A 10,501-nucleotide genomic window follows, 5' to 3' on the forward strand; every position below is an offset into this window, starting at 1 on the left:
GCCTACTGATTTGTGTTATTTTCCTTTATTGTTGTTAATTTTTTAAAGCTATTTTTGATAGGTTTCCAAATGGTATAATGAGAGAAGCAGCTGAGTTTAAGCTAATAGACCTTGATGATTCTGGAGTATCATATTCTGACCAGAATTTCTCCCTTCAACTTTACCACTGAAGAGAGCATTGGACAGTAGAAAAATTTTGTCATGAGCTTTAGTAGTGTTCAAGAAAGCATGTGATAGCTTGGGAACATCTGAAAACGTTGCTATGTCAATACATCAAGACAGCAAGCACCTTTAAAGTAAACACAGGCCTCAGTGACAGGTTTGTCACACAGATCCATTCCTTCCTCTCTAATGTTTCACATTATCACTTAACACTGAGAAAAGTACAGATGAGTATAGTACACAGGCATTGCTTGGCTCAATAACAGTAAGAGGTGGAAAATGTGAGGCAGTATTTTCAACTGAATTTTCAATTTACAGATGCAAAAGCACTGTACATATAGGCATAGTCCTAGCCTTGCACTTTTCATGCATCTTTCATAGACTCCTAAGAAAGGACAAAAATTGATGATTGATGTAAAAGATTTTGTTGACAACACAACTCATCTAAGTGACAGCTCAATTAATGTGTGGACCTGCAAAAAAAATGTGACTAATAATCAGTTACAAATTAATAACTGCCAGATACTCAAGTTCCATATTTTTGTAAGTGGTATTTTCCTTTATAAAAACTTGTAATTCATTTTTCATTTTAAACCAAGAGACTGGAAAGATTCTTGCCATCTATTTCCATCTATTACACAATACAAAAACCACTGTTTAAAGTTTCTGCATACCTCCAGTCCTTCACTTCACCCTCACAAAAAGAGGATGGGCTAGTGTACCAGCGATGACATTTCAAATTTCTGCATCGTCTAATATCTGAAGGCTATTTGAAAGCTCAGTAATGACATTTCACTGCTCATTACTTGTTCAGTTTTGACCACAATACTTAAATTAGCTTTTCCTTTTTTGCATACAGAATGTTTGTATGGATAGTGTATCTTTCACAGTGTCAGGGTGTTATTCACCTGACAATTTAATAATTCAAAAAAATGCGCATTTGTGTGCATATGTGTGTGTGTGCAGGGGAGCTGGACAAGACTGCGATCTATTCCCAGCAGCAAAGCTCAGAATTCTTAATAATGGATTATAGACTAGGTGACAGCTATGGTCTGTCTGTGGGAAGATTCCTGTTGTGACATACTTCAGTCTCAATTATGGATTAGTACTGTTGCACACAGGCTTTTATCGTTCTAATAACTCTCAAGCCATTTGGAGACAGAGGACTACAACACAAATCTACTAGACAATTTATGGATTGGCTCTGTCTTAAGGAAAATGGAGCTGGAAGTAAAGAAGTGACAAAGAACAGGAAATAGAACAAATAAAATAAATCAGGAAAAAAAACCTTATTGTCAATTTTCAATAGATTTCTACTAAAGGTATTATTTCTATGCCATGATCAGTATGCCTGGCAGTGCACTACAACATGGGATATCAGATTGTACAAACAAACTCAATGCCATAGGAAGGATTAGAGGTAAACATTAAAATGCTCTATTTTGAAGAGTAAGAGAAGATAAGATTTTCAAAAAGATGACCTTCCCCCATCAGTTAATAGTACTGCTGTCAACCAAGCAAAATAGGTATTATAAAATTTATATGGGTAAATATTTTTCCAGGAAAATAAAATTCTCATGAGTCTGATATCTTATTACATAAAACTTAATAGACGTAACCGTTGGATATATACTCGTGAAATAAACTGTTTTTTTCCACTGCTATTCTGATGAAAACCATATGCACATATACAGTAAAAACAAAATCTTACTTAATAAGCAAATATGCCAATTTTCCCAGAAGACCAGACACACTATGGATACAAAAGTCTTTTTAAAAAATACRCAGTTATAAACATTATAAAAGTTCCAGCATGAGTATATAAAAACATTCAGTGAAAAAGTCAACAATTTAAACAGAGAAAAGTAGAACTGAAGGCATTGTTAGGGACAGCATGTGCTCTCAGCCAACATAACAAATTCCAAAGGTATAAAAATTTATAACTAGTTTATTTACTCAAGACAAACCTAATCCATCTACAGAGTTCTGTGAAACTCATGTAATTTTCTACTTGTACAACTTTATGTATTTCCTAGCAGTGGAAATCAGAAAAGTCCTAAGGGTATTTGCATATATTTCAAAAGTTCTAGAAAATAAGTGATTATTATAGATAAGTGATTCTTAAATGGAAAAAGAAAACTCAAATTTTGCTACTTAAGAACATAGATGAAGACTTCTGATGCATCTTATAACAAATAAGGCAAATCAATTCAGCCTTATGTTTGTAAAACTGAAATTGTATTGACTGTAAAAAGGAATCTGTGGAATATCCAATTATTATAATTTTTACAAAAAAAGAATAGGACTACTTTTAAAGCACCACATACATGGTTTTAGAAGTCTGTGGACTTGATTCAAAGTTAAAACAAAGTCAGTGGGTCAAGACCTACAGTGCATGTTTTCATATGCCACTTCCTTTGATTTTGTTATTTTAGAAAGTGGATCATCATCCTAATGTTTCACTGATCAAATATAATGACCCCACTCCTGCTATCCTTATTTGTGGCAGCCACATTAGGAGGGAGATTAGTGTGCCCCAGGATGAGCACAATCAAAATTCTCATACTTAAAATAATGTTCAGGTTTCTTGCAATTTTGTTTGTGAAGTTGCTTATTTCAATTTCAGAAAATATTTCCAGTATATACTCGCATTTCCAGTAGAGTGTCAATGTCACATGATTGAAAATGCTCTATTAACATTGTCCTGGATTTCATTAAATGACATCTGAAAAAGTTATTCATGAGCAGTTTCAGAAAACAGAACTCTGCCAGTACATTCAGATGGTGAACAGTCAGAAGAATTCCCAGGGTATCTTCTTAACTCTCATGCTCAAGATTTGTAAACACTTTCTCTAAATATAGAGTAGGGTCTGGTCGGCAGTTAACTCTTCACTCTGAACAAGGTCCTGCAAATGTTGTGTGTTAACATGATGCTGCTCCTCTTAGCTATTGCACCTCAGGTTGAAGATCAGTGGAGCTAATTTAAACAGAACTCTTTCTCAGTATTCCAGATTTTCTGTTCAGTGACTAATATTTTCTAAGATACAGTTCTTCCATCTCTTGCCTGTAGTCACAAGTTAGGGTGAAGCTCAGACTCTCGGTTTACTTTCCTATACTTCTATCCTTCAGATCTCACATTATATTAGATCACTTGACACTTCACTTTCTGTGGTACTACCTCCTCTATTTGCCACCAGGTAAAAAGGATTTACCCTAAACATCAAGTTCTTTAGATCTGTTTTAAAGACTCAACAGAGAACTTGCTTCAAGAAAAGAGAACAGTGATTTCAGAAATCAGCAAGGAAGATCACTTATCCCAGACTTCTCTCCTATGAAGTCTATCAGTTGAAGTGCTTTAATAAAATCAAAGCTAAAAGAGTCACTTAAAAGTTTTAGCCTATCCACTTTGTCTTCTGCATAAAATGCTTAAGGGTTCCTACATTATCCCCCTCTGAACCACAGGAGAACTGATGATCCAATCTGAAGCCTCTTGAAATTGCTGCAAATGGCCTATGTAAAGGGAAAATAAAATAATAATAATAAAACAATTTTTCTTAACCTTTATGGTTGGTCAAGGAGACAGGACACTCCCAAAAAAATTAGAGTTGTTATGCAAGATTGGAGCTAGCAAGTCAGCTAAAAAGTGAAACTGATTTCTGCCCAATCCTTACAGAACTTGTTGATTTTCAAGAAAAGCTGGTAGTAAGAGAATTAAGATTCAGTAGTCAGATGCATATTGCTAAAGTAGATGAAAGAAAAGCCTTACATCAATATTTATCTATTACTTTATTTCAGGCTGATTTGCCTTAAAGCACAAAGCAAAGCATCCATAAAACATTATTATTATTAGATCATTCAGTGTTCCAAAGGTATTTCTATGTTAGTGTTAGGGTTTTTTTTATCCTTGTCAATACCTAATAGGTTTTGATGAGAATCTTCTGCTGGTTGAATTTGAGATCATGCTCGTGTAGATTTATTCATATTTTGATACAATATGTCAATATGCTGCACCAGGTTTGTGCTCCAAGATTTTCTGACATCCTCTATTCAGCATTTCAAAGGCATTAAAAAAAAGCAATGGGGTATTCTGTCAAAAATTAGCAAGAAGCACATCAAAATAGCATTGATCTTCACATAAACATCCTATTGATATGGCAATCACTTGCAATCAAATTAGTACGGCTACTTACTGTATTTTTCCTGACATCTACTACTACTTAGAAAATGATACATGACCACTATGTGACCCATGATGGATTCCAGCTCACAAACTTCTGATCTATGCCAATCTTTAAGTTTTAGCATTACATACTCTACCCAATTTTGACTAACAAGCTACTTAGTAGATCTCAGTTACAAATATTCCTTGTATTGAAAGTATTGTTTAATTTTGCTCTCCGGGGTAAAAGCTTTGTYGTACCGCAAGAATAAAGCATGTGCCCTTCCTTAATGAGCAGAGAGATGAGCCAATAGGAGCCACTATTCAGCTTTCCAAGTGAAGTTTTACTGCAAAAAAAATACAATGTATTTCTTAAACACTATCTTCATTTTATACCAATTTTTTTTTTTTCCTGTTTGGAACTCATTAAACAAATTCACCACAATTAGGGTTTTGTTTTTTTAAGTTCAAGTATCAAAATTTATCAAGCTTTTTAAAATTCATTTGAATTTCCATAGAGAGAAGGACTAAATAGTACATCTTTAACCTAGGCAATATATTTAATTTTTGTAACCATATTACTAGCTATCCTGAAATGAGCTAAAATCTCACATTTTATTAGAACTAGCACTGTTTCTCCTGTTTCCTTACTATCAACTGCATTGTTTGCTTTAATAGTTTTTTCTGACTCATGTTTTCTATTTTCCTGAAAATCATGACAGTTTCCATACCTAGAAATAATATTTATCAGAATTTGACAATCCTACTGAAATTAGAATGTAATCTGTGCTATGCAGTATAGTCACATTTTCTGTATTATTAATTTATTGCATTAGAGCTCCACCATCTACGAAATATATGGATCGTACAGTACTGAAATGTTATTTTCAAGCTGTGATATTTATAAAGCACCACCAAGGCCATAACGACTATCATCCCTACACACAGCTGCTTCATAGAGCCCCCTTTAAAGCATTTATAAGCAAGCACAGAGTGAACAGCTGAGTTGTGTTTTGCATTTAGTTGCGCATTTCTCTTAGCTCACATACAGCAGAGTCACCTGGCATGGAGTTCCTTTTTTTTTTTTTTTTTCCCTCCTCTCCGGTCTTCCACAGCTTCAGCTACCAGAACTGCGTTAAGTGTTTGGAAGCACTTCTGTGCTTCAGATGCAATACAGTATCAGGCTGACTCCAAAAGTCCTAATCCCGTTTGTAACTCAAGCTTCTGCTGCTGTATTTGTCCCTGCCAAAATTAGAGGTGGTGGACGAGCTATTTGACCTGAATTTGTACTGTAAGTTATTCTGATAAGTTCAAGACAGCTACAACTAGGGAGTGGACCGTCAGCACGAGGAGAAGGAACAGAATCATCACACAGTAGAAAACTGAAAAAGAAGTTACCCAACAACATAAAACAACCCAACAGAAAGCACATGTTTTGAATGACAGATACTGCTGTAAAAATAAACCTGGTGCCACAATACTAAATTATGTGCATACAAAAAGTATACTGTGCATAATAGAGTCAGTGAGAAGAGCTCTATGTTGTATATTCCAAAACAAAGGAGAAATAAGAGATAAAAGGATAAAGGAAGTTACTACAAATCCACTTAAGAGTTTCTGTGGTTCATTTGTGATAGACATCTGTCCAAAAGACCCCAAATCCCTCCACCCAAACCTAAACTTAAAGCATTTGGCTTCCAGAGCATACTAGTTCTCTCCATCTTTTCTGTCTTGATATGTCTCTTTCACACCATCCTGCTTTCCTGATATCTGAACTGACCTTCCCCCAGGAAACTCCCATGCCTTACCTCTTATTAGATTGCCCATTTCCTATTTTATTGCCTCAAAATCAGAACACTTTAACATCTTCCTTGTTTTCCTCTCACTTTGTCTAWCTTTCCTCTGGTCCTCTTCCTATTTTCTGCTCATTATCTCACTCTCAATCCTTTACATTACTATTTTCTACTGAGATTTTTGTCAAGAAATAGTATAAAGAGGTGTTCCGTGTGCATTGTTTTCAGGTGTCTCATAATAAATTTTCACTCTGAGTATGATTATTTCTGCAAGYAAAAATAGATGATTCATATTTCAAAACCAAAAGAGACTATGAAGAAATGAACTGTTTACAAAAATAATACAGAAAAAAAAAGTTAAACTAGGATTCTCCTCTCTCTTAATTACTTAAACTAAATATCGAAATAGTATTGTTAACCTATGTTTCTGAAAATTAGAATTATCTCAAGGTATATCAATCTGTCAGGAAAAAAAATTGTTGAAACAATTCTATATTCAGGTTAATTATCTTAGAACCTGTTATAGATTTTCAAAAGTAGTATCAGTTTTGAGTTGCATCCTACATATGCACATCCAGGAGACCAGTGATCTCTGCTGGAACCGGGTGGTTTGCCTAGCAATACTGCAGACCACTCTTTGTCCCTGTGCTCCAATGAGGTTAAGTGAACATGGCATCATTAACCCTCTGTCATTCATTTATAATTTCTTCTCCGGTTTATTTTTTGGGGAAAAAAAAAACCATCAGTACAAATACAGTTCAAATTTGAGATTCTGTGGAAAACTTGAGCAGAATGTTTGACAGAGTTTAAAAAATGCAGATAAAAAGTTCAGAAAAATGGTATCCTGAGAACGTAAAATGTTTAATTTTCCTGAATTGGACCTTGCACAAAATTACATGCTGTTTTCAGCTTCAACAGCTTCCATTTACATATGATCATTCCTTCTCCTTTTGACTCCTACAATACTTACTCATTTAGCAGTCGAAAGAGCGTAGGTTCCCAGCAGTGCAGACATTGGATGATATCCTTATAGACACAGAAGTAACATGACAGAACACCTTGGGTCAGAAAGCAGACCATTAAGAGGGAGAAGGAGGAAGCATGCAAGCGAAACCCGATTCCATTGTGCCTGCAGTCCTAGGCTCTGCCCCCACTTCAGGTACTCTAGCACTGGCTTGTGCAACTGAAGAGAAAGGTCTCAAGTAGGAGCCGCAAGACCCAGTGAAGTGAACAGTAATTACAGACTCATAGAACACTTACTGAATAAACAGCCCCTTGAGAATGGCCTTTTTTCATTTAATGATCAGAAATACTTTAATGCAAACATTCAGGCAACATACGCAAGTATCTTTCTCCCATTTACACAAAGACTCTTCTGCTGATCAAGCAGATATGATTCAATAAATGGATAATATAATTTCTGCTGGACATCATTTAGAGTAATACATGAAACCTGTATTTTCTCATTTTCAAAAGCTACAAAAGCTCCATTCAAGGTCAGCAGAAACTATGGCTGATGAACACAGCAGAAATCCAAGTCACTTACAGATAAGCATACTGAATTTCAGTTACTAACATTAAAGCATTATTACTAAGAAACCATAAACAAAAAAATCTAAACAATTTTGGCCAGTTTGCTAACCACTAGCAAAAGTGCTAGTGTGCTAGTGCATATGTGCTACAGTTTCTAGTACAGATATCTAATGTTCATTCTGTCTGCAGACACAGAGTTTGGCCTACCAATAAGAAGACCTGTAAATACAGCATGCCGGCTACTTAACAGTAGTGCTATATAACAGTTTAGAACAGGGAGTGACTGATACCATATCTAATCAAAACTGCTGGGGGAATTTAAAACAGCAAAGTGTATTTACACAAACTGAGATTTAGCAGAAGACTAGTACATCTGTGCTTTCAGGAAATACGCTGAACCCTAAGGACAGCAAGTGATGATTTTGGTTTTAAAGATCTTCTAAAAGATGTTACCAGAACAGTACAAATGACTCCATGTAATTCCCTCATAGACTGATTCAACAATGACTAAGAACAAAAAACACTGTCTGCTTGCAGAGTTACTCCTTCGGGCATCTTGAAGCCTCAGTACTGAAAACAGGGAAATTTCTKTTCTCTGAGTACCATCCCAGTTCTGGTTAGTTTATAAAGACCTAACCAAACAAGCAACCAACCAAAATTACTCCATAATCCAAAGTATGACTCTGTAAACTGATCATTCCTAGGGGAGTGGGGTGGCCTACAATTCCTATAGACATACGATAAAAGAAAGGTTTGAGAACCATTTGAAAATGGTACTGTTCTTTCTATTTTGTAACATTAATCCAAGTTGTAAAGGGTATCTTGATGTGCTTTCAATGCTCTCTCAAGTTTGAATCATTCTAACAGTCGATTCTTCCTGCAGATGCAGGATGTCCGAACTGTGACACCAGAAACTTCAATTTTCAGAGTATTTACACTCCTGGGGGATGTCTACATGACCTAAACAAACAGGCATCCAAGTTCAGTGTCACTTTAGACTGGGGATCCTGACATAGGAGAGAGACTCATCAAAAAGGCCAATTAGAGCACACAGACTAGGAGCACTCCTTTTTTCCACGGACTATGCAGAGATTCTAGGTATTTAACCTAGTATACACAGGCCTACAGTTATCCTTCTATGTTTTAAAAAAAAAAAAAAAAGCTTTAAAACACACACAGCTTTGAGCAAACACCACTTCTGCATTTTACATCCAAGATTTCTAATCAGATTACTGAAAATAAATGCATGAGCCCCCTGAACTCAAAGGAAAAGTTTGGTTTAAATGATTGTGTAGCATCAAGCACATATTTTTGTATGTTCATCCAAAAAGAATCAAACCTCTTGCACATATACTGGAAAGATGCTTGCTTAGGCACAGTACATCCCCCTCTCTAGGCTATATTTTAGCTTTATCTGAACATGCGCATACACTGCATCATACACGTTCAGCAGCATGTGTCAGACCTGCTATACAAGCACACAGTGCCTCTGTCATGTTTGCAAAGTAAGACTGATGTTTTCTAAAAATATTGGGCCTATTGCACACATGTAGGCTGTATAGTTAACCTACAAAGCTGCAGTTTGAACAGTTCTGGAATTTTGGATGTAATGCAGCCTGGTCAGAACTATTTCCCTGAGCAAATAGAGGAAAACCCCAAATTCTACTCAAAATTTGTGACGAGGAATGGGAAAAAAAAACCCTAAACTTTCTCAGAAGAACCCCAAAGAAATGGCAACCCTCCTCACAGAAGATCTCTGGGTCAGAGTGAGAGATAGGATCCAATTCTCCAAGTTTAATCATAAATCAGTTTCATTCACTATATAATTTCCAACATCTACAAGAAATTAAGCAGGCATTTTACAGACACTCTCCATTAACCATGCAGCCCTGATTTAATTTCATCATTTGTGCTGAATGAAGTGACTGCTCTCAGGGGGGAGGGGGGAACTGCTGGTGAGTCATGGAGGACTGCATCTTAATACATATTAGAATACATATTAGAATGAAGACGAGCAAAATAAGGTTTCTTAGGCAACCGTTATTTTGCAGCTTCCTAATATCTGCGCATTTGGCAGTGCAATCTTATTCTAATATTCTTTTAACTTAAAAAATAATATTGCTTTGAGCTTTTTAAATAGTTTCTGCCACTTTAAAGTTCTGAACCAATTGCAGCAGCAGCCCTCTTTTATTCTCATACACCCTCTCGAATGCAAGAGAATTTATTTATATCTCTTTATAAAATTGGTAGGAAATAAAGAAAAACTATCTGAATGTGGCTGTATCTTATAGAGATTCACAGTATATTCTTGTACTTACTAAACATGTTATAAATAAAGCATGCTTTAAAATATTTGCTGCCTAAGTAGTTATGTATTCTGCCTGTAAATACTGTTCTAATTGCATTAATTTGGTAGTAGCTGAACTCTCACTACATTGCTAGATGGTTAACCTAGGTTTGTACTGCTATATTTTGAGATAACTGACTGTAAAGCACTGAAAGGTAAAGTGGTAAACTGTGAGTAAGCATATCATCCAATAAAAAATATTGCATCAAACTCCGCTCTTCTGCCCCTTACCCTTACTGCCCCAAGCCCATAACCAAACCCCAACCAGGAGGTTTGCCTTAAAGGGTACAGGTCTTTTGCTGTTGCAGAACAGTCAATTTAAAAAGGGTTTCTCCCTCATCTCCGAGCTACTTATAATCAGAGGCACTACTCAATACCTTCTCACATCCTTTTTCCTCTTTGAAAAAAACAAGAAAACAAGAGAAGACGACCATCTGTTGTAGGCAAAAAAAATAGCTTAAATTAATGGAGACATTAAACAAAACTCCAATTAGGAGGTGTTGTGCT

Source organism: Apteryx rowi, unplaced genomic scaffold, assembly GCF_003343035.1.
Source record: "Apteryx rowi isolate R43461 unplaced genomic scaffold, aptRow1 scaffold_110, whole genome shotgun sequence".
NCBI lineage: Eukaryota > Metazoa > Chordata > Aves > Apterygiformes > Apterygidae > Apteryx > Apteryx rowi.